Genomic DNA, 22980 nt, shown 5'->3' on the forward strand with positions numbered 1-22980 from the left:
GCTTTTAGGGTAGTATTAATAAATGAATAGAAGGGTTAATTTGCTTCCTCTTCACTTGACCAGTTTAACCGATCTGTTTGATTGTTTATTTGATTGATGTTTGAGCTGGAGTTTTTACTTTACAGGCAATATGGAAGACTCACAACACTTCAGGGCATTGCATGTTAAATCAGCATTTCTTCTACTTTTATTAGATGGGAGAGTTGGAGAGCTGCATTGTGAAGTGCCATCTTCAAGCTACAGATGTCACATGGTGTCTGCTGAAACACTGGAGGTGTGGGTACATTTTTCATAGTCTGACAAGCAAGAAGCTGTGAATGTTGCGCGCCAGCCCGGCCTTGAAATTTGTCCAGACAAGGGAATGTTTATATTGGCTATGTTAAAGAATTAAAAACTAACCATGGCATTATATGACTTTTATGCAGCCTTGTTTACTCATGTTCAACAGACGCTAGTGCTTAAAGCAAAGTAACACTCACCCAGAAGTGTTGCTTTCTGATTTAAACATAGCTCCCTCGTTGTTATTATCACAGACTGCCGATCAGAGAGTGTGCTAAACTACAGTATATGCCAAAAGATATTTAAAAGCTGATAGGCTAAATGAAATGTAACCTGTTTAGAAACACTTCTAGTTTATAATAGTACAGCTTTATATAATAGAAGTTATAGGACAAGAGCATCTGTGTATGTGTTTTAGCATTTGCGTGTTCACTTTAAACTCATGCCAATATTCTCTCACATAGAGCAGTTCACCATCCTAAGCCTATATTATAGACAATCAGAGCTCCAGTACTGTGTTATATGCCACAAACAAACAAATTAATATAATGCATTGAGCTCATGAACAACAAGCAATTTAGTTACAGGTAGATGCAGGAACTATTTCAAAACATATTTTCTTTAAAAATTCAGTGTCTGTGTGATGACTCAAAGTTATTTAAAAAATAAAATAAACACCGTTTGATTTTCATTTTTTAGAATGTTATTAAAGGTAGTCGACATCTTGTTTATCAACGCCATTCTGCCTTTTAATGTATTATTATTCATTTGCAAGACTGCTCTTCCATTAAATACTCAAGTAGGGTTTCCCTCTGTCTTCAGAATGCCTCTGGAATATTGTCTTTTAACACTAGAACCGCATAGCAGTCATTTTGATGGTTTGAAATTACTCTGCATGTCTGAAAGTTATGTAGTTGTCCGTTCATGACTTTTTCTTAATGCATGTATTAAATACCCTGATGGCGTTTGAAAGGCAGGATCACAAAAATAAGGATGTTATAATCTTGCCCACCTAGATCCGCCAACGCAGTTATTTTGACTGCCTTTTACAATACATGTTTTTATTTTGAATATAACCTACAATATTCTATTTTTTTATATACAAGGCTGTTGTTATCTACTGACCTGGTAGCCATCAATTCCTTCATTTTGTACAAGGAATGCACCGGGGAAAATATCACTTGGAGAGATTTCATTTTGAAGCTAGCCACAGCATTTTGATCAGAAAACTACAAAGCAGCAGGCTGCTGCAGCTTAACCTGGATTCAGTGCTGCACCTAGTGACACACGCAAGAGAAAACATGCTACTTTCGTTTTAAATTAAAAAATGATTTTGTTTTTACAGTTGTGTATGTACATATACTGTTTACACACTAGTTTTCTTTTTATTTTATTATAGTTTTTCATTTTTTGAAGTAGTGCTTTATATGTGGGAAGCTAAAAAATAAACCCTTTTATGTTTAATTGTTCATTTAAATATGTCATTTTGGCTGTGCAGATGTTTGATATGATGTACTTGAATACAACTTTTGAGTTGTATCCGATAGTTTGTCTTTCATTCTGATATTGATGTTGTTTAAAATGTAACGGTCATAATGACTGCCGGCGGCGGTTTTAGGTATGGCCGCGGCGGTTCTAGTGTTAAAGCAAAATAATAATCAGAAAGTGTACAGGATGCTTCAGCAGCAATACAAATATATCCTTAACCTAATTGTATGATGTATTAATACAACTACCAATTCCCCACTAGAAATATAAACATTTCTTCAAAACTGATGCTAATCTCTAAAACACTAGCCAAACCAAAAAAAAAAAAAAAAAAAAACACAGTGGAAGCAAATCAATACCTTGCATGACAGTCATCAAATGCTTAAAACTATGCTTGCTACTTACAAAGCTCTAACTAGCCTCGGAGCTGATAATATCTGCACAATGTGTTGTCTTTTTTATTCCACAACTGATTGAAATAAGGGCTTCTTACAATCCCTCTAGTTTAGCTTAAGTCCCAAGGTGGCATATTGGCTTTAAGTATTTAAATATGCAGTATGGGAGACCTGTTGACAGCTTTATTATCAGCTCTGTGACCAGGCACATTTTTTTTTATACATTTTTAGTTTTATAAAGCATGTTGACATGCTTGTCAAGAAAAGTTAAGGGAATTGTGGGGGGACCTCTAGCAAAATAAATGTAACTTTGTCCTCTTCCTCCTCTTCATCCTCTTCCTGCTGAGAGATGAGCAGCTTATTATAATGAGGGAAGTTGTCCTATTGTGTCTTATTATGTTTCGCCAAGATAACAGATTAGGAAAAACATTCCACTTTTCTCTTTTAAGAACCCCTCCCCCTTCAACACACACACACACACACACACACACACACACACACACATGCACACGCACGCACGCACACACACACACCCCTCTGGAAAGGTCCTATACAGTACTTCTCCAAATGATACCATAACTTTTCTCTAGAGATACAACTGTGAAAAGATGAAAGATGTCAACAATGCAGCCATCCATAAACACTAACTAATAAGCACTCAAGTTCAAGATGATTATATAGCCAGTGACTCATTCTGTTAGACTTCACATTACAATGTGCTCTTGGTTAGTTTCAGCAGAAAGAACTGTTCAAACTAGGTGAAAATGCTTAAGAGCTCTTCAATGACAGCCTCATTACTTGCTACAGCAGGGTTTTCACAATGAATTGCAGAGTGACTTAACCTATTGCGGAGCAGCAGTTAAATATTTTTTCATTACTTTACAAACTGACCTTTTTAACTAAGTCATTTATGGTTTTTTTTCACACAAAATGCAAATCTTAAACATGTTTTTGGAAAATACTAAATACAAGTCGCAACATTTGACACAAAATGCAATTGAATGAGTCTTGTTAATCAAGGTCAAAGCGTTTGTTTGCAGCAGAAAGCAATCAATTCCAATTGCATCAATCTATACCTCACATGTGCAAATGCTAATTGCTCAATTGTTCAATCACCCATCAGACCTTAATCATGAATGAAAGAGGCCAAAGGTGAATTCACAGTTGTTGGTGAGAAATGGAGCAGGTCAGAAAGGGAGGACGTGAAAGACAAGGACAACAACCTGGAGCCCTAAGAGGAAGGGGTGTCCGCATGCGTGGCGGTAGGGTTAGACACCAAAGGGGAAGATGCACTTGGAATCTCTCAAATGAGATACGGGCAACAATAGAGGACTTACGATGAGAGAAGCTGGGCAGAGGGTACAGCCCAATCTTAGCAGATCCACAGTGGCATCAATCATTCGAATCTTCAGGAATGAGAATAGGTAAGTGACCATACATCTAATTTCTGTATTCTATTACAGTAAATTTGTAAGTGCAGTTTTGCTGTCATTCAATTCCTTCATTCTTATCTGTCAACATTCAATTCATTTATAGATTTGAAAGAAAACCCCCTTCTGCTGGCCAAAGATGAATCTTTACAGCTCAACAGGAGGCTGCTGTAATGGATATGGTGGTTGCCAACAAAACCATCCATTTGAGATGTATTGCGAGGGAAGCTATTCGATGTGATGTTGATGAGAACGTGTGGCCTGACAGAAATCAGAGGCTGGACATAGAATAAACAAATGGTTATGTTTGAGTAAAGTTACCATTTCATTACATTCCATGTTTATTTCTCTTCACTGTGTTCTTTGGCACAACTGTTTCTTTATAAGTGCTATGATTTACTGTTAGCAGGTACGCCTAAAAGTGGAAGAAATGAATAAACTACTTTTTTGTTGTAAAAACAATTAAGAACATAAGAAAGTTTACAAACGAGAGGAGGCCATTCAGCCCAACTTGCTCGTTTGGTTGTTAGTAGCTTATTGATCACAGAATCTCATCAAGCAGTTTCCTGAAGGATCCCAGGGTGTCAGCTTCAACAACATTACTGGGGAGTTGGTTCCAGACCCTCACAATTCTCTGTGTAAAAAAGTACCTCCTATTTTCTGTTCTGAATGCCCCTTTATCTAATCTCCATTTGTGACCCCTGGTCCTTGTTTCTTTTTTCAGGTCAAAGAAGTCCCCTGGGTCGACATTGTCTATACCTTTTAGGATTTTGAATGTTTGAATCAGATTGCTGCGTAGTCTTCTTTGTTCAAGACTGAATAGATTCAATTCTTTTAGCCTGTCTGCATACGACATGCCTTTTAAACCCGGGATAATTCTGGTTGCTCTTCTTTGCACTCTTTCTAGAGCAGCAATATCCTTTTTTGTAACGAGGTGACCAGAACTGAACACAATATCCTAGGTGAGGTCTTACTAATGCATTGTAAAGTTTTAACATTACTTCCCTTGATTTAAATTCAACACTTCTCACAATATATCCAAGCATCTTGGTGGCCTTTTTTATAGCTTCCCCACAATGTCTAGATGAAGACATTTCTGAGTCAACATAAACTCCTAGGTCTTTTTCATATTGTCATGTCTGTTCTTGAGAGTAAAAGTTGTCCACTGTTTGAGTTATTTTTGGGTTGTCAACTGAAAGGAAATGTATGTAGCTCTTACTGTAAAGGTAACATGTTTGTTTTTACACAATTTGATTATCAAAAAGGATGACAAAGGCAGAGGGAGTATGCGCCAAGGGTTAAACATACTGTATTGATGTTTGTATTTAGTATTTATTGTACCGTTGTGAAATGGCTGATAATGTGAGCTTTTCATAAGATGACAAATTGTATTGTTTTGATGAACTTATTTAATTTTGTGACATATATTTGATATTTTGAGAGCATTAGAGCAATTTGCAAATTAAATGTGTTATTTTGCAAACTATGTTTCAGTTTTGAGTGTTGTGTTAACTGTTTTGAGAAAGTAGCACAATGTTTCAAGAAATGTATGTAATTAATTGGAAAAACTGTATTATTGATATTATTCTTTCATAATTGTTTGTATGTATTTATTTTTAAAAATAAAACACAACCATACCTAGCATTTAATGCCAGACAATGGTAAAGCTAAACATTTCTCAAAATGAGGGAGCCTTTGATGAACAGATGTGTTAGTTTAAATATGCCTGATATCAAATCTCAATTTCAACTAGTGTCACCCATTTGACTTCCTTAAGGACATTTTTTAACACCTACTGTAATGCAATGTTAAATAAAAAAAACAAAACAGATGCACCAGCTCTTTAGTTCACCTGTGCCAAGCAAGTGATGAGGTCTGTGTTGTTGCTTAGCAACTCCTGACATACAAATACAGTACTCATGGCAGTCGAGCAGTTAAATAAAGGTCCTCCGATAAGGACTGCTGAATCACTTTGTATATCATTTTAAAATACAAGGTACCTTTTGGGTCATTGTTGTCTAAATATGATTATGTCAGTGTGTTGTTTTTTTTTTTTTTTTTAAATCTAGAAATTCCCATGTATACATTAAATACAGAGTTCAATATATTGCTGAGTGATTCAGCATTGTGTCAATTTCACATCTACTGCAGGCAGTGTAATCTGTATTCTTTGGGCTCCTTGCAGACTTTCCATTGACACTAAAAATGTAATTGACTTCTTTATGTAAAGCTGGCGTAGCATTTGTTTAGCTGGCAGTTTGAACATGATAACAGTGCAAACAAATAATGAACGTACAACATCTCCAACGTAATAGTTTTAATCCAGGATATCACTACAACAAGTTGGCTGTAAGTTAAAACGTGTAACCCTACAACAAAGCTAATTGTTTTTATCAGTGAAGAGCTACCAAAGGGGAATTGGAAATCAAATAACAAAAGGCAAGGTTCAGAACTACAAACAGAGTCTCATCTGAGTCGTAGCTCATACACTGTAACAGCACCTGCGGCTGCATTGGAAAAGTGTAGTAGGGTAAATAATGACTTCAAAGACCATGGTATTAGTTAAAATATGATAGAAAACTTAAATATTGTTCCAGCTTCTGTGTTTTATAGTGATTGGTAGTGAATGTGGAATTCAGGCTCCAATTTGTATTTTATTTCTATATAACAGCATCCTCGCTTTAAAGTGCATAAGATGAGTGTTTTTCAAAGTTGCACTAACATTGTATTTCGATTAGCAGCCTGCGTTTTTTTTTTTTTTTCATATTAAATACTAGATTCAGATTCCTAGATTTCAATGTTTATGTTATAGTTTTCATTCTTTTCTTTCTTTTTCTTTCTTTTTCTTTTTTTTGAACTTTTAGCAATTTGTAATAGGTCATCTTTAATCCTGAAAATACAATCATGAGTAATGTACACAAGTATTTTAAGGGCATTTCATTGTCCGCAAACTTGTACACCTCATCCACCATAAATGTAAGGTATTCCTGCTGGCCAGGTCATTTTTTATTGTCTCATAAAAACCCTGATAGTTGGCCTTGGAATAAATCACCTGGAGTCCAACCAAGCAAGATACATGATAATGGCTGTGACCCATTTAATGCAAGTTTATATTCCATAGTTTGAGTTTTTGCTCAAACTTCGGTATGTTTAACATACCTTTGTCAAGTGAAAGTGTTTTTCCATTTCCACCCAGCTGCACAGCTATTACAAATCTACACACTCTAATAAAGCAATTTTACATTTGAATTGCTTGATTATTGTAGAGTACTTGAAGCAAATCACAAAGTGAGAGAAAACTGTTTTTTTTTTTTTTTTTAAGAGGAATTAAAATGAAAAGAAACAGGTTTGTAAGACATGCGGATGGGCAGGCTGGCTTGATGTTAATTCAGGCCAGAAGGCAGTATAGAGAGTCCAGTCACTGATTGCGAGTACCAGCACAGAGCACTCTTTTTAAAAAGTAGTCGAGTTTCAGTCTATAACATACATATCAGAGAGTCAGATACTTTTGTTATTTAGCTCACTAGTTAACTCATATTACTCCGGATACATCTGGGGCACTTCTACACAGCTCTCTGTCCTGCTCACAACTGAGAGATATTCCCACTTACATCGTTACTTAAAGGTACCCAGACCCAGCATACAGGAACTGTTTACTGCCATTCAAGAGACTATGTTAACGCAATGCAATATTAAATAAAATGCAATTTTAGAGGAAGACGAAAATCTGAAGTGATAGTAGTGATACAGCAAGTACACTTGTTTTGTTTTTAATGTCAATTTATGATTTCCCTTATTAAATAGGTTATGCCTTAACCACTACCAGACATACATAAGAGTCATTTTTCTTTACACTGTTGCAATTTAATAACTGTTGTAAATGTTTCCTGCAATTAAACTAGGGATGTCAGGTGGCGATTGATAAGATAGGTACTAGTTTTTTTCCCTGGCTTTTCCAGGTATATTAAAGAACAGGTCATCACAGTGATAGCTCAACTGTGATAATGTATTCGTGTGAAATGTTGCACGCTTGACCTGGCATGTAGCTTGCAGTACTTTGGGACATGTTCCATGTTAGGAAAAACAGTTAAAAAAAAGAAAGAAAGAAATCTGCAGGAAACTTTTGTTTGCAAACTATTTTGTTGTCTTTCAAACTTATGTTTGCAAAATATTTTGTTGTCTTTCATGCATCTCTATTTCTTTTCCTCTTCCTCCTGTGAGAGTGGCAGATTTACTGCTGGTTTTCTCCGAGAAGCTGAATCAAAGACGTCGGCCCATTAACGCTGAAGTCCACGTGACCCTTTTGCTGGCTGTCTGTGAGAATACAGAGTGATAGGCACAAAAGAGAGAAAGCGATATGGGAGAGCAATGAACAGGGAATGCAACAGAAGCTTGTGGGATGTGGGGGAACTGCATATGTGCTGCAAATGTTTGCTTGCCTTGTGGGAGCTGAGATACTGAGATAAAGATATCTGTGCAGAGAGATGAGCAGACACACATCAGATAAAACAGCCTGACAGCTAAATTTAGAAGGATTATTAAAGCAGCCAACATATAACCAGGCATCAGTGAGATAAACTGAAAATTTGGACACAGGCATGTTGTTGTTTTAATTTATTCCTCAATTATTTTACCCTCGTTTTTTTAGAATGTCCATTTATATTCCCTCACTGAAGAAACTCCCCACACAGGAGAATTTAAGGTCAGTGGGCTTTTTCCAAGCCTACCACCAAGGCAAACCCTGGTGTCTGCTTGAGCTCACTGGGCAGCTTGGCCAGTAGGGGTCACTGTAGTATGGTGAAGTGACTCCCTGACAGTTTTGTCTCTGTAACCCGCAGGAGCGCCAGAACCAATGGAATCCCCAGTGAAGATCAGAAATTCCCTACAGCTAACATCACTATGGGCCCCACTACAGAAAACAGATTGCACAACAGCGGGTGCTACATATTCCAGATGTTTCCAACCTCTTTACAATGAAATAATGTGGCTTGGCAGGGTGTGTGTGTCGCCATGGCTCCGATGTTTTGTGAGGCACGAGGCGGTATCCAATAATGACACATCTTGTAGTGCTACATTGTGATTATACAATGGCCATGAGGTCATTTTAATATAAAAACAACTAAAATAAATAGTCTTAAAGAGAGCATCGGGTTTGAAGCCCATAGAAATGAAAAGGGGGACCAAGCCATTGTATAATATTTACACATCTTATTTCAATGTGATCCAAGGAGAACTGCTGTTACACTGTAGTAGAATACAGGCGAAAAAATAGACAGGCTTAGGTATGACAAGATATCCTGAATGTGAAGAAAGAGAAGAGACCATAAGCTGTGTGTTTGCCATAGAGAAGCACTGAAGCGAGGAGAGAAGCTCATTGACTGTGAAATGGATCTAATGCACTGGCAGGCCTGAGCTCAGACTTGTGCACTACCAAATTAATGACAAAAAGGGAAACAGGCTGTGATCCTAGAGTGGTGCCATTCAGACATTAAACCAGAGAGTGGGCAAGTATGAATAGGAAATGAAAGAAGTAATTGATGTTGGAGTCAATGTGGATCTATCTGATTTTTGTACTGTATTGTTACTCATACCTTTTATGCTGATGAGTTTAGTGCTCTTGAAAGCTGGTAACTGTGCTTATTCCCAGGGAAACTGCAGTACTGTCTATATGCTTCCAGCTATACCACTGAGGTTTAACAGCGCAAACAAGGCAATGTGTTGTCGAATATGAGACTTGTGTTTTGCTTTTGTATCACAATTCCTTAGATCTGTAAGGCTTTAAATGCAGTGGCTGATCATGATGATACATTATTTTGGGGGTAAATATTATTAGTGCTGAAAAGTTAACAGTAAATTCGCATTGTGATTTTGCAGTTTTGTTCCATGTTTATGCTATGCATTTACCATAATGTCCCATGGCTGGCCATGTTCTTTTTTTTTTTTTTTTTTTTATATATTTTGCCATGCCTGGGCTTTACAATACTTACCCATGCTTTACCACGATTATACTTTATTACAGCTTTTATAATGGTATTTACAATTATAAACCTCAAACCGGTGTTAAACCCTCAAGACTATACCCCTGCTAATTAACAACATTGGTCACATGGTGCACTCTTGACCACTTTTACATTATATTTATACCTTACTGTACCCATTTCAATACAGGATATATATATATATATATATAAACTAGGGCACCTTTTTGTTAATGACATTTTAATTACCAAGACTTATTTTAAAGTCCTATGGACCCTGTACTAAAAACATAAGTAATAATAACAATTATACTACTACTACGACTACTACTACTGCTAGTAATAATAATAATATTAAGTCACGTCCCCATTGGAACCAATTAGCAGAAACTACACTTATAACTTTCCTACATACATACATACATACATACAAACACACTTTATTCAGAGCTTTGGAAGGAGTGTTACAATGTATTATGGAGTATGCTGCTGAAGTCAATCTGCATTAGTGAGTAATTCAGGCCATTTCTTTGTTATTTGCTGTCTTTGTTAAGTCCTGTAGCACTCCTAGTGGAGGTTATTGTATACTACACAGATATTTTCTTCTAGGCAAGGTTTCTATTTAATCAATGTCTAGTTTGAAATAAATTAAAAAAAAAACCTAAGAACATTAAAAAGGTCTCAATATACACTGCTCACCTCCAACTAGAAGCTTATATTTTGTTATATGTGTACTTTAGCCAGCCACATTGAGGGATTGGACAAAAGAAATCAATGAAAATACACCTGATATATATAGCACACACTTGCATATAATTGAACTGCCCTTTACAAGACAGATTCATTTGTTATCCAAAATGCATCCTTGAAGGGCAAGACAGACAACCTGACAGACTTTGATAGAGGCCTGAGGTGACTGGTTGTCAAGTGCTTCTGTATAAGAATGCACAAACAGCTGATGTTGCACATGCATGGTAGTAAACCCAGCAATTAGGAGTTTATAATCAATAAGGAATGATTACGCACCCCCCACCCCATATCATTTTTTTCACTAGTATTTCTATCCTAACAAGAAATTAGGAAAAAATCCTCATTCTTCTTCTTTTTTTTTTTTTACAGAAAGGTACATGCAATAGCTACAGTGCATACTTTGAAACATGAAATTCGGTAAAGTTCCACACTTAAAAGAAAAGCTTTTTGTTATGCTCCCACTGGGACAGGAATCATCATTCTAAATGTTCAATTTGTGCTCCTCTGTGTCTTTCTTGTCTTCAATGGAAGGCCAACTGTATAAGAACAGATTATTCTTGATGTAGCTGCTTTGCAATGTCCAGGACCCCACTTGGAGGCTTTTTTATCTAGTAATATAAATTCATTAAATAAAATTACAAATTAAAATTAAAATTAGACGGTTACAAGGAGATATCTACATTTTCTACATTATTACCTCAGATTGTAACATCAACTAGTTTCAGCTTGTTAACTATCAATATTCATTGCTCTGCATATTTAGTTTAGCTAACATGGATAAATTCCTAGTTCTGTCATGATGGGTATTTCAAAGCCATACATCATTATCAATTGTTGCTAAAAAACAAGCAAACAAACAAAAAGAAAACATTCCCAATCTTACAGTTGTCTATTAAACATGTTTCAATTGAAGTAGATTGTAGAGTGCCACAGTAAATGCTTTATGAATGAGGCCCGGGATATATTGTGAATGGGTGTCTAAAGTCATGGATGGAGACTGTACTCTGCACCTGTCCTTAAAGGGTTAAAGCCAAAGAGAAAGTGAGAGCAAATCTGTCACTGTACAGTAGCTCTATATCAAACAGACACACAGGGAAAGATAGGGCAAAAGAAAGCAAGACTACATGTAGCCAAGCACAGATATCTTTCCTCAGAAACCCACACAGTCTTCAATCCGATGGTGTGCTCTGAATATACAGTGCTGCCAGCAGATTTCTAAAAAGGAATTAATACATATTGTGCCAGATGTAGAAACAGAGATACAAGGCCAGCATTGCTGTATAAATATGACATGCCGATAATATAGAAAATGAGGAGCTCTTCACATAGGACCAGTGAGGTGAGGAGAAGCAGACAGCTTTAAGTAGTGAATAAACTATGATACCCATGACGAATGTTGATTCAATGTCCCCTATTCCATTAGAGGTCTTCAGAATGCCTCAAATGGCATGAATCCCCATTAGAAGTGACTGCTACCAAGATTATAAGAGAATTCAGGTTAAAGGAAGGTGTTTTGTAGGTTTGCTAAAACTTTGTTTTATGTTTTTGGCATGTTTGTGTGTGTGTGTGTGTGTGTGTGTGTGTGTGTGTGTGTGTGTGTGTGTGTGTGTGTGTGTGAGAGAGAGAGGGGGTTGTGCTGTCTCTCTAATTAGATTAACTCACATATCTCAACCTGCCCCTAATACCATTACAGCAAGTGAAGATTTAATATACTCAGGAAAGCCATTACTTGAGTTTAAGGATGTTGCAGAAAGCAGCCTGACACATTTAAGTTAATACCCAGTTAAGGAAAAATATATCCTGAAGTGTTATAGTTAATACTTAAGGTGTTTTATGCAACCAGCCCCTGGTACTTAACCTGTCCTCCTCCCACACATTTGTACATGAGTTGATACCTCGATATTTAGTCCAATTCACCTGTTTACACTTGTCGCAGTAATGATGATATTTTAGTGTAACTTATTTAAAGAATAGTTTTCTCAGCTGTTGTTAAAGAAGCCAGAAACAGTGTAGATTACTACCATGCATATCATAAAAACATGCATGAAAACTGTTTTTTTAATAATCAAAACAGATTAAAAAAAACAAAACAACAATAATAATACTCATAGCATTGAAGGCATTGAACAATCCTCCCAGTAGAAACGTTTATTAAGGTGGCATTATTGAGTTTGTAGGACTGGATGAAATATTTACATTCCACGGCAGAAATGAAGAAAAAGGTAATTTAGGGTATGAATATGAAAAATCATTAAAGTCCAGTTTTTTTTTGTTTTTTTTTAAATTTAGTACAAGTCAAAATAAATGCTGATATAACTTTTTTTTCTGTTGATCTTGAATTATAGTAGCAATACTATTGCATTGATTACAAGGGAGTCCATTAATACAATCATTTTTTTTAATTTTTATTGTAGAGTCTACTATAATAATGCACACATTGTAATAATAAAACCCATATCTAATGCAGTGTTCTGTATGCTATTTTGTTCCACTCTACTCTAAATATTTCAACACTGTTCAGAAACTACATCCCTATGTAACCCTTCCAATCTTATGTTTTTGTTTCCCAAAGTGATATAAAGTTGGGAGGGAATCCATTGTATGACTGATATGCGAATCGTAATAATCAGTGTGTGATTAAAAACAACACAGCGATATTATCAGGTGATTGTCGACCCCATTGAAAAAAAGTTATATTCTGTCCTGAAACAAAGAAATTGAATACCGGCATGGAAATAATATTTACATTGCCTATGATGTGCGCTTGCTACTGTATGCGTCACCACTTAGAAAAAGCCAGATTTTCGTATCTGTGTAGATCCACCAAACTCCATTATAATGGGCATTATAACCATTATCATAAAACAGAGAGTGCTCTCTAGACTGTAGCTACATAGGCGCTGGGGGAACATACCGCAGCCCACTGACTAACACAAGACAAGTGTTCAGAGTCTGCACACAGCAGAAACCGTGTGGCTGGCAGAGCGCGCTGGAGCAGCCGGGACTGTACGCAAGTGAAGCTAACGGCACCTGGCTTTATATTGCTACCAGTATTTTATAACACTATATAGTCATCGACAGATAGAAGGAGGGCTGGCTGGAGCAAACAGAAGGGACGATTAAAGTGAGACGCCAGCAAACAGAGGAGCTCTTAGGTCTGAACCGAAGGATGTACTGCTTGTGTCTGCTCGTCAGTTAGATACAGTGGACTCCCCCTGGATATAAGCAACTCTGCCATTCCGTGTCGTCCCACCAGGCTGGAAGGCTATTTGATCGCTGGATCATTAAAGCTCGCAAGACGAAACCAGGGCAGAAGTAAAAGCCCACAATTCTGAATACAGTAAGTATACCAACAGTTTTTTTTTGTTTGTTTTTTAAATCTCCATATTTTAATGTTGCTGTGTACCAGTAGCTTAAAGCCAGACACAACTACACCAGATCATGCAGAACCTATGGCATGTAAAATCTGTTTAGACTACATTTGAGATATATGTAGCCAATATAATTATTTGTAATTATTAATACAATTTTTGATCTACTGTACCGGTCGTGCTAATAAAGCTAAGTTTCAGACATTCACAGTGAGCCCTTATGATCTTGATGTTGCGTTTTAGTAAAGGTATAGGAGGAACTTGGAAAACACGTATGTGTTTAGTTAATTATGTTTAAAATAAGATAATATAAATATTAATAAAGATATGTTCAATTAATTTCCTACTGGTTAGTTAAATTATTATTATTATTATTATTATTATTATTATTATTATAAATAGACGGAGGTTATTATAGCAAATGTCCAGTGTTCATGGTAATTATTATATCAACAATTGGCGAAACTTACAGTATTAACTTTCTGAGTGGACCGGGTTTGCTAACAGGTTGCTTTAAAACCAGTTGATCATTGTCTTCCAAAACGTTTGTAAAACAATAGAATCATAGGACATTTTTTAAGGACACGGGTTCATTTTAGAAGTTCTGTGAAAATATGCACGTTAAGAACCGGAGCTGGTGCGTGGGAACGATACCTGTAACCTGGGGCGAGGAGATTAAATGGGTTAAAGCCAGGAGTATAGCAGTAGACCTGCATTTGGCGTCTGCATTTTGGAATCTCCTGGTCGTTCTGATCTCCAGCCTATTTAACAACATTACACGTTTGGTAATTTTAGTTTTTAGAAAGTGTTTTCGTTGTTATGGTATGTTTTGCTATAAAGTGCAGTTTCTTTATGGTTTCCACCAGCTCAGTACCAGTATGTTGGTTCATGTTATGTTATGTTAACGGTGATTATATACATTTATCATAAAGACACTTGTTCAAGCCCTATGCATAGATACTCTCTCTGTGTGGGAAAGACTCGTTATGTATTATTAATGACAATATCTATCAGACATATACAGTACTTGTTGCAGTTCTGTGAAACAATTCATTACAAAGTAATAGTTTTCTTATAACTGGGTGTTATGATTAGTCATAAACATTCAAAACAGTGTTTAATACATTTCAGAATGTAAATATTTAATGTGTATTCTTGTAAAAGAAACAGAATAGCCCTGCACTCAGTCTATATACTGTTGAACAGAGTTTGCCTTTACTGTAGTATAGGCATATATATGGGAAATATATACACAAACCTGAGGTTTAAATTGTAGTTATGGTGCCATGTTTTATATAGCAGGTTTTAAAAAGTAAAAAAATAACAAAAACACTGTGAGATAGATGCTTTTATACATTTTATCCAGTATTTGTATTTAATAATTTCACACACACACGCACACACACACGCACACGCACACGCACACGCACACACGCACACACACACATATATATGTCTGGCGAGTCTAGTTTTGCCTGGGCCAATCTGGTTTCGCCAAAGGCTTCTGGGCGAATCCCGAAGTTACCACTTTTTTTCGTCACTCGCCCGCAAATCTAGATTGGCCCAGAACTTGAAAAAGACGACTGGGTGAAACATTTTTTTTCAACAGTTTTGACTGAATTTCGGGGCTAGCCCTGGCGAGTCTAGTTTCAAAATCGATGCTGGGAGAATCTGGTTCACCCACGCCATTAATTTAGGCAAGTCTAGTTTTGTCCAAAGCTTCAACATCAATGCTGGCCAAATCTAGTTTTGCCGATGCCAATTATTTTGGCGACTCTAGTTTTGCATTTCTACACTCTCCCCTGCCAACTTCCAAGCGCGTTCCAGTGTACCTGCCTTGCCTCCACTTCAGACAACAATGTAGCGACTGTGTGCTGGGTTTCCAGCTGCGGTGCAGAAAAGGTAGGACACCAGGGCTGGTTTTAATAGCGGTTAATAACTCTTTTTATTAGCTCTTTCCCAAAAAGTAGAGAGAGAGAGAGAGAGAGAGAGAGAGAGAGAGAGAGAGAAAAATAATATGTTAATTGTTTGTGTTCAAATCTTCTTTTGTTTCATCTTCATTAAGATTGCAACAGGGTCAATAATGGCCCTGTTATATTTCACATATTTATTTGTCACTTGTATGTTTTATGTTTATAATTGTACACTTTGATTTGATTAGTGCATGTTTTTTTATATATTGTCGACAAGCACTTTGTAATTGATTCATCACTTTCTAGTAGCTTCTTCACTCAGTCCCTTTGTAATGCCTTATTGGGTACTGACTAATTGAGTTATTGATAGTTTTACCCACCTGTGTGTGGCGAGTTTGCCTGCGCGTAGGGAGGAGCGATACTTTTTTACTTTTAACTTTTTGAGAGAGAGAGCTAAAAAAAAAAACACGCTATTAAAACCAGGTGTTATGGTCCATCAAATTAACATTACGAAGGTCACTCTTGAAATCAGGACTTAAAGGATGTGTTGCAGTAAGAATACCTCTGTTAAGAAAGGGGAACAAGACTAAAAGGCTAAGTATGCACAAGAACACAGAAACTGGACTACGGAACAATGGTCAAAGGTGCTTTGGATTGTTGATGGATGGAGAGCAACATCTGTGCCTTCTGCCAGTTCTGTTGTCAATTCAATGCTTGTCTTCTTCCTATTCCTTAAGGATATTATCTTCAAGTATTGCTTATCCTTGTTAGACAGCTTTTTGGGTCTTCAAGTCCTGGATTTGTAGATTACAGATGACGTTTCTCTGTACTTGTTGATTATGCTTTGGATACCACACCTTGAAAATCAAGTGATGCGAGCTATTTAACTCAATGTTTTTCCTTCTTTATGCAAGTCAAGGTTGTTCTAATAGTAGAAAACACTAGTGGAGACTTTGAGTAAATTGTTGATGCTCATAATGCTTCAGAGTAGAAAAATGCAATATGTCTAAGACTTTTGCACAGCAGTGTATATATATATATATATATATATATATATATATATATATATATATATTGTGAGCGAGCTTGCCACTCACTCGGGTTCGTGCCCCTTTAAGAACTGCGACCCAGGACAGAGAAATGGAGGTTTAAAGCGCGGCTGCGCTATTTTTATTAAACAGAAACAAAATAAACACAAAACAAAAACCTAACTCCGTTTTTGGAACGCTTACTATACACACTGGAACCTGACTCACTCGCAGGACGGCTAAGCCGTTTACCTGCCCCAAACCTTCACAGGTTTAAACTGTACCTCTTTCTCCTGACTTCTCAGAAGCAGAGCACCTCTCCTGCTTCCTTCTACTCAGCAGCCCGGAGCATTCTGGCTTCACTCCTTAAATACCCTGCACCTGGTCCTAATTTAATAACAACCACCAGGTGCAGGGGATAATTAAACAATAAAACAATTAACCAATTTAAATTAACAATAAACAAATACAATTAAACTAAAACCAGTGTGCATTTTCACCTGTTTTCTGCGCAGGGAGGTTTTAACCCCCTCCCTGCTGTCTCACAATATATATATATATATATATATATATATAGAGAGAGAGAGAGAGAGAGAGAGAGAGAGAGAGAGAGAGAGAGAGAGAGAGAGAGAGAGAGAGAGAGAGTCTGTATAAGGCTCCATTGTATCCAACTGAATCTATATAATACAGTATATACTATACACCTGCTTTTTTTTAGTGAATCTGTTAATCTGGACTTATAACACGGTTATTACATTTCTGAATCCAGGGCTGAGTGTAAATTAAATAAAATGGGGAAAAAAAACAACTTACCGTTAGCTGTGTTGACAGTGATTTATTTCTGCCCATTTCCATTTGGAAGCTGTACATCAACTGTTACAATGTATCAGGCTAATAGGAAACCAGGGGGTCACGTCTTTATCAAATAAGGAACAAGGAACAAGAAAAACTGTATGTAATTAACAACTGGCACATTGATGGAAGGTGCATTGTGTGGTGACGTGGACTCACATTCCCCCCCCCCCCCCCCCCAACTTGTATAATCTGCCAATAACTACCCATGCTTTAAACTATAAATAATCTTTATTAATTGAACTTAACATTTTTCCAGCTATTGACTGTGTTTTGGAATAATGGTCTACTTATTAAATGTGTACCTTATTGTGTCAATTGAAGATGCACACATGGGTAAATGCTGTCTGACTGTCCGTATGTGAAGTGGTTGATGGTGCCCTTTCGAAGTGTTCCCCTGGGACCTGGTCTTTCAGCAGATCTGAAACAGCTTCCTGTTGACAGCCTTCAAAAGAGCCCTTTAACTGGGTCCACTCAATTAGAATTGGCTTTACATTTAATACATTATCGGTGTATTGTCGTACCTTCAAAACATGACTTTTATAAACGCACTGCATTCATCTCAAACTGTGTGCTCTTTGTAGGGGCTGTCTACGTGGAAATGGTAAATATGCATTGTCTTTGCAATATCTTCTGGGTTAAATACCCTATTTTCTTAATGAATGAGTTTGTTTTATGAATAGTGAACACCGCAACAAAAATATGAAACAATAGCATGCAGAAAACATATGTGCCGTCTTTCAAAAAGCCTTGTTTATTATCTAACAAAGCTGAAGAATTAATTTGGTTTGAACATGGCCTCTTGGGTATTATAGAACAAATTACTTCTCGACACATAATCACTTCATATTGCTGATATTAACGTTTCACTTTAGTTGTATGACCTACGGTGATGATAATCTTATTGAAGGACATTTCATTTGAAGTGGAAATTTGATTGATTGAAAAAAGCTGACTTTAAGATGAATAAACTTTTATTGTGCCTTCAATAGCAACACATTGAATGCATTTTCAAAGTTAAACTAATCTCTTATTAAATAATGTTCCAAACATGTATGTACTTTTTAATTTATTTAGCCAATTGATAGATAATTATATACATAGATCTTTTTAAAAAACTTTTTTGATTTTTTTTAATGATTTACTTTTTGTTCTTAATTCTGTGTAAGGATAGACGTGACTTAATTTTCAAAGAATAATAGGTGGCAGGCAGTAACATATATTGTTTTTAATTCCTATAAGATCCCATATTGATTCCCATAAGATCCCCAAGATGGAACTGCAGCATTAAACACATCCTGTCATTTGTTGTTTATTATGACATCCTCTATACAGTTTTATGGAGTAGAGAACATATTAGTGTACACACACACACACACACACACACTTATAATGACGCATGTCAGAGTATATTTACTTATGCTTTATCTTACATTTTTTTTGTAATTTATAATATGGATAAAAGATATAGAGATGTGTGAAAAGGCAACACTTCAACTGTTTGGTCATTACTTCACTGGTCTACATAAATATGTTAATTAAAAACATTATACAGCACATTACACTCTATACTGCAGTACCACAGCTACATGGAAAATGAGTTACAGAATAGCGTCTCAACCAACTGTATATATTGTTTTTAGTATGTGTGTGTTTAATAAAAGAAGAAATATGAGGGCCACAGAGGCTGTTTTGATTTGGAATTAAATAAATATGGCTGACACAGCACTGCTTAGGAAAGGTTTCTGTTTTTATATGCTGCAGTTCAATAATAATATTTATATTTTTTCATTTCAATCTAAAAAAAAAAAATAGATCCTTCTGCCATTTTCTGTTAAGTGTCACATTCAGTGGTAATAATTGCTTTAATAGAAGTCATTATTTCCCATTGTTCACATGTGCTTATTGTCAGAAAGCCCTACTTATTTCCTCACATTATGTACATGACTGAACTGCACAGAATTATTCTAAAATTAACTTGCTCTTCAAAAAAATGCAGTTGGCTTGTTTTTTTTAATTGAATTAAAGGAGTCTTGTTGATAATGCTGTATGAACTGTACTGTATATTTGAATGTGGAATGCTTTTGCACACAGCAGTGTCACATTGTTTTGCACAGCTCCCTCAGATTTCTGTTTGTTAAAGACTCTAAACCACTGTATACACCAGCTATGCTCTTGTCAAAACATTCGTTCTTATGTAGTGTAGCCCCCCAACCAATTTTCATCCAAAGTGTATTCAGACATATTTACAATATTGCAATTTTAGTAAACCTCATTCACATCCTCTTCAACTTTGATTAAATCCCAATCTTAGTCTGGGGGGCTCTGGCAAGACCAGTAGTATTATATGATGTAATTACACATTGCTGATTTGTCCAGAGCCAATGCTCCAAAAACAACGAGCTTCCTGGAACATCTTCACATATGTCTAATAAAAATGTCAGTGTAATCCTCCAGCCTGATGATTGACATATTATTCTCTATATAACAGATTCAATGTTCCCAGGGCATTTAATACCTGACAAATCAACGACCTGCTCCTTGAAATAAAAACAGTAGACACATTTTAAAAAACATCTTGTTGGGTTATGATATTGCATTTTTGTTTTACAAATGACAAATTACTAATTACTCGTGTTAATGGAGTAATACACCAACATTAACGTTGTATACTTTTTGCAGGGATTTATACAGCAAACATATTTAGACCTTCTTAAGTACAGTAGAACTGAACCAGAGATATGTACATTTCCCAATTCAACTAGTACTTCTTATAAGAACGTGATGGCTATTACAGGAAACATAGCAAAAAGGGTCAAAAGCCAAGTACAGTACTGTAGTCAGAGGGAATGGCTTACAATTACCACTGCCACACATGTTCTTTGTCTTTAAATGACTTTTCTTCTGATGGCAGTGAATGGGGTGGGAACCTAAACAGTCATACTTCTATAGACACCTTCTCTTTTCTCTATTTGTGTGTCAGTGAATTGGGGAGTTGGGGTGTTATTGTTTGCTGTGGTACTCTTAAGAGTCGTGTCCAATGTTCCCCCGACCCACTTGAGAGTGAAATCAGCAGTGATGTTACATTATACCTTTCCACCAGGTATATCGGCTCAGCCATCTCAGGGCAGTTATAATGGTTGGAGTGGCCCATTCCCTGGTTACCGTGAAGACCAATCTAGGTTACAATACATGTGTAGTAAACCGATATGTTTACAGGCACAACACAGTATTCTACTGTAGTATCACTCGGTTCCTCCACTGCATCAGGTACTGTATCTGTCTCATTGAGTCTACGTTGTGGTGTACATTTATAATACAAAGGAATGGACGTGTCACATCCCATATGTACAGATGTGTGTATTATCTTCTGTACCTAAGCACAGCGTGTTGATTTAGATACAAGTAGAATTAACAGTTAATACCACTGGCTCGTGAAGTTCAAATAATCTATTTTTAACTTATAGTATTTTTGTTCTATATTTCCTGCACTGAGACCAGTCACTAAATTTGAAAAGCAGCTCTGTGTTCTGAAAGCTTTTACAACAAAGATGGAAAGCTTTGTTGTGTGCCAAACTCGCAGAACCGTGAATGTGTTCTGATTTAGGAAGCTGTGCTCTTAACTCTACCTTCTGTTTCAGTTACCCTATTAGTAGTATTCTTTGAATTGAAACGAGGGATTTGAAGCCTAAGGTAGAAAACTGGCCTTATTTCCTTTGAAGTGACTGGGACATTTGGACACCATGGAATAATCACTGAGAATTCAATTCACAAACCATTGTCCTGTTTTAAGTGTCAAAGTCCCACAAACATAAGACTTTTAAAAACTGTTTTATTTCAAAGCTGCCTTTAAAAATCAAAGTAAGGATTTCTCCCACAAGAATGTGACCCAAAGTAGTTGACTCTCGCTAATCTGGACCAGTTGGAACTGGACCCTGTTCAGATTAGTGATCAGAAATCAACCTGTGACAGAAGATAAGCCCTGCTGCTGTAAATAGTGTGGGGGGGAATGTAAGGTTGGCAGGGATGGGGTTAAATCTGTCCTTGCCAGCAATCACAGGTATGGCCATTCCTCAGTTAGGTAATTGATGCTAATTGGGGAGTGGCCACATGTATATAGGGAAGGAGAAATCCTTTGCCTTGGAGTCTCATTCCTGACGACTCAGTGTCTTGTGAAGCTGCAGGTCAAGCACATATGCACACTTTTATTAACAAAAACAACAAAATACTAGAACAAATAAAGACAAGAAGGCACAGGAACCCAAACAGGTTTAAACAAAGCAATAAGGAATACTAACACTGAGGTCAGGCTGGGCAGTCGCTTTCACGAACTAACACAGTTTTTACCCGCAGGTTTTCTCCTTCCCTATATACATGTGGCCATTCTCCAATTTGCATAAATGACCTAATTGGGAATGGCCACACCTGTGATTGCTGGCAGAGACAGATTTAACCCCATCCCTGCCAACCTTACATTCCCCCACACACACTATTTACAGCAGCATGTCGATTTTGGTGTGAACTATATCATGACCGATATTCCTGAGTATAATCTTAATTTGTGTGATTTATTATAAATTAATACATCACGTGTAGGGTGCAGGGTGCCTCTTTTATTGCCATTTCGCACAATTTTGTATCGCCAAAGTAGCTCATCTGCGCTTTACAGCCCTCTCACCCAAACCTTACATACAATACAATTATATCAACTGTGTTTTACTAAAGAATACCTTCTCCAATCTTTGTTTTATGTTTTTTAAACTTCATTAATAAGTAATAGCCCTATAAGGTAAAGCACCCAGAGACAGCTGTAAATGTTTTGCACACTCATCACACAATTATGATGTTAAAGTTTGGTTTCTACACCTGCTACCAGCATGTAACTCGTTATGATAGCACGGTTCGGATTATACTTATAGGTCAGACTACAGGAGGATTGATGTTTAAGGTGTTCCCTGTGTCTTTGTGGAGATGCCCTATGTCTTAAAATATCTTTAAGTCTTTTGTCAAAGTACAGTAGCTACCATTGCTCTTCAGAAATAGTTATTTAGAAACATTGCCTTTAATAATCTGGTCATGACACCACTAGCATGGCATCTGAAGTCATGACACAGCCTATTAACTAGTAACTTGTTTATCGATTTTTTTCTTTGTAGTTTTTTTAAAAAACAAAATTGTGATGAAAGGTGTTTAAATAAAAATGAATACCCCTACTTGGCATTTAAGGGTTAAATAGATAATGCAGGGGTTTAAAAAAGTTTTTGGATGCTTTAGCAAAGCTGAATTGTCTGAAATACGTCAAAAAACGTCAAATCTTAATACATAGTAAACAGGCCTTTTCTCATGGGTGGTGTTTGCAAGGATCCCTTTTTAATCCTCAACATTGTCTACAGCCAAACCTTAACCACTAACTTCAATAGAGCGTAAATGATACATTAATGCAATATAGCCACATTGGGGAAATGGTACGTTTTAACGATCTCCCTTGCATATAT

At 36.5% G+C, this 22980-nt stretch overlaps 1 protein-coding gene and 1 long non-coding RNA gene across 5 annotated transcripts in view; both read left to right on the plus strand.

Annotated features, from left to right (window-relative positions):
- Positions 1 to 3356: 3356 nt before the first annotated feature.
- On the plus strand, positions 3357 to 5024 carry LOC131737855 (uncharacterized). Its single transcript, XR_009329438.1, has 3 exons — positions 3357 to 3586; positions 3699 to 3950; positions 4677 to 5024. It is a non-coding gene; the product is annotated as an uncharacterized LOC131737855 (long non-coding RNA).
- An 8218-nt stretch (positions 5025 to 13242) lies between these two features.
- The window catches only part of LOC117405904 (contactin-5), a 201425-nt gene continuing 191687 nt past the window's right edge, over positions 13243 to 22980 (plus strand). For 3 of the 4 annotated variants that reach the window (XM_059028266.1, XM_059028263.1, XM_059028265.1), the window contains exon 1: positions 13243 to 13661. The gene's annotated coding sequence lies outside the window, so the exon portion shown is untranslated. The remainder of the gene's footprint in view (positions 13662 to 22980) is intronic. The other variant, XM_059028267.1, reaches the window with a different exon arrangement.

Source organism: Acipenser ruthenus, chromosome 8, assembly GCF_902713425.1.
Source record: "Acipenser ruthenus chromosome 8, fAciRut3.2 maternal haplotype, whole genome shotgun sequence".
NCBI classification, from domain to species: domain Eukaryota; kingdom Metazoa; phylum Chordata; class Actinopteri; order Acipenseriformes; family Acipenseridae; genus Acipenser; species Acipenser ruthenus.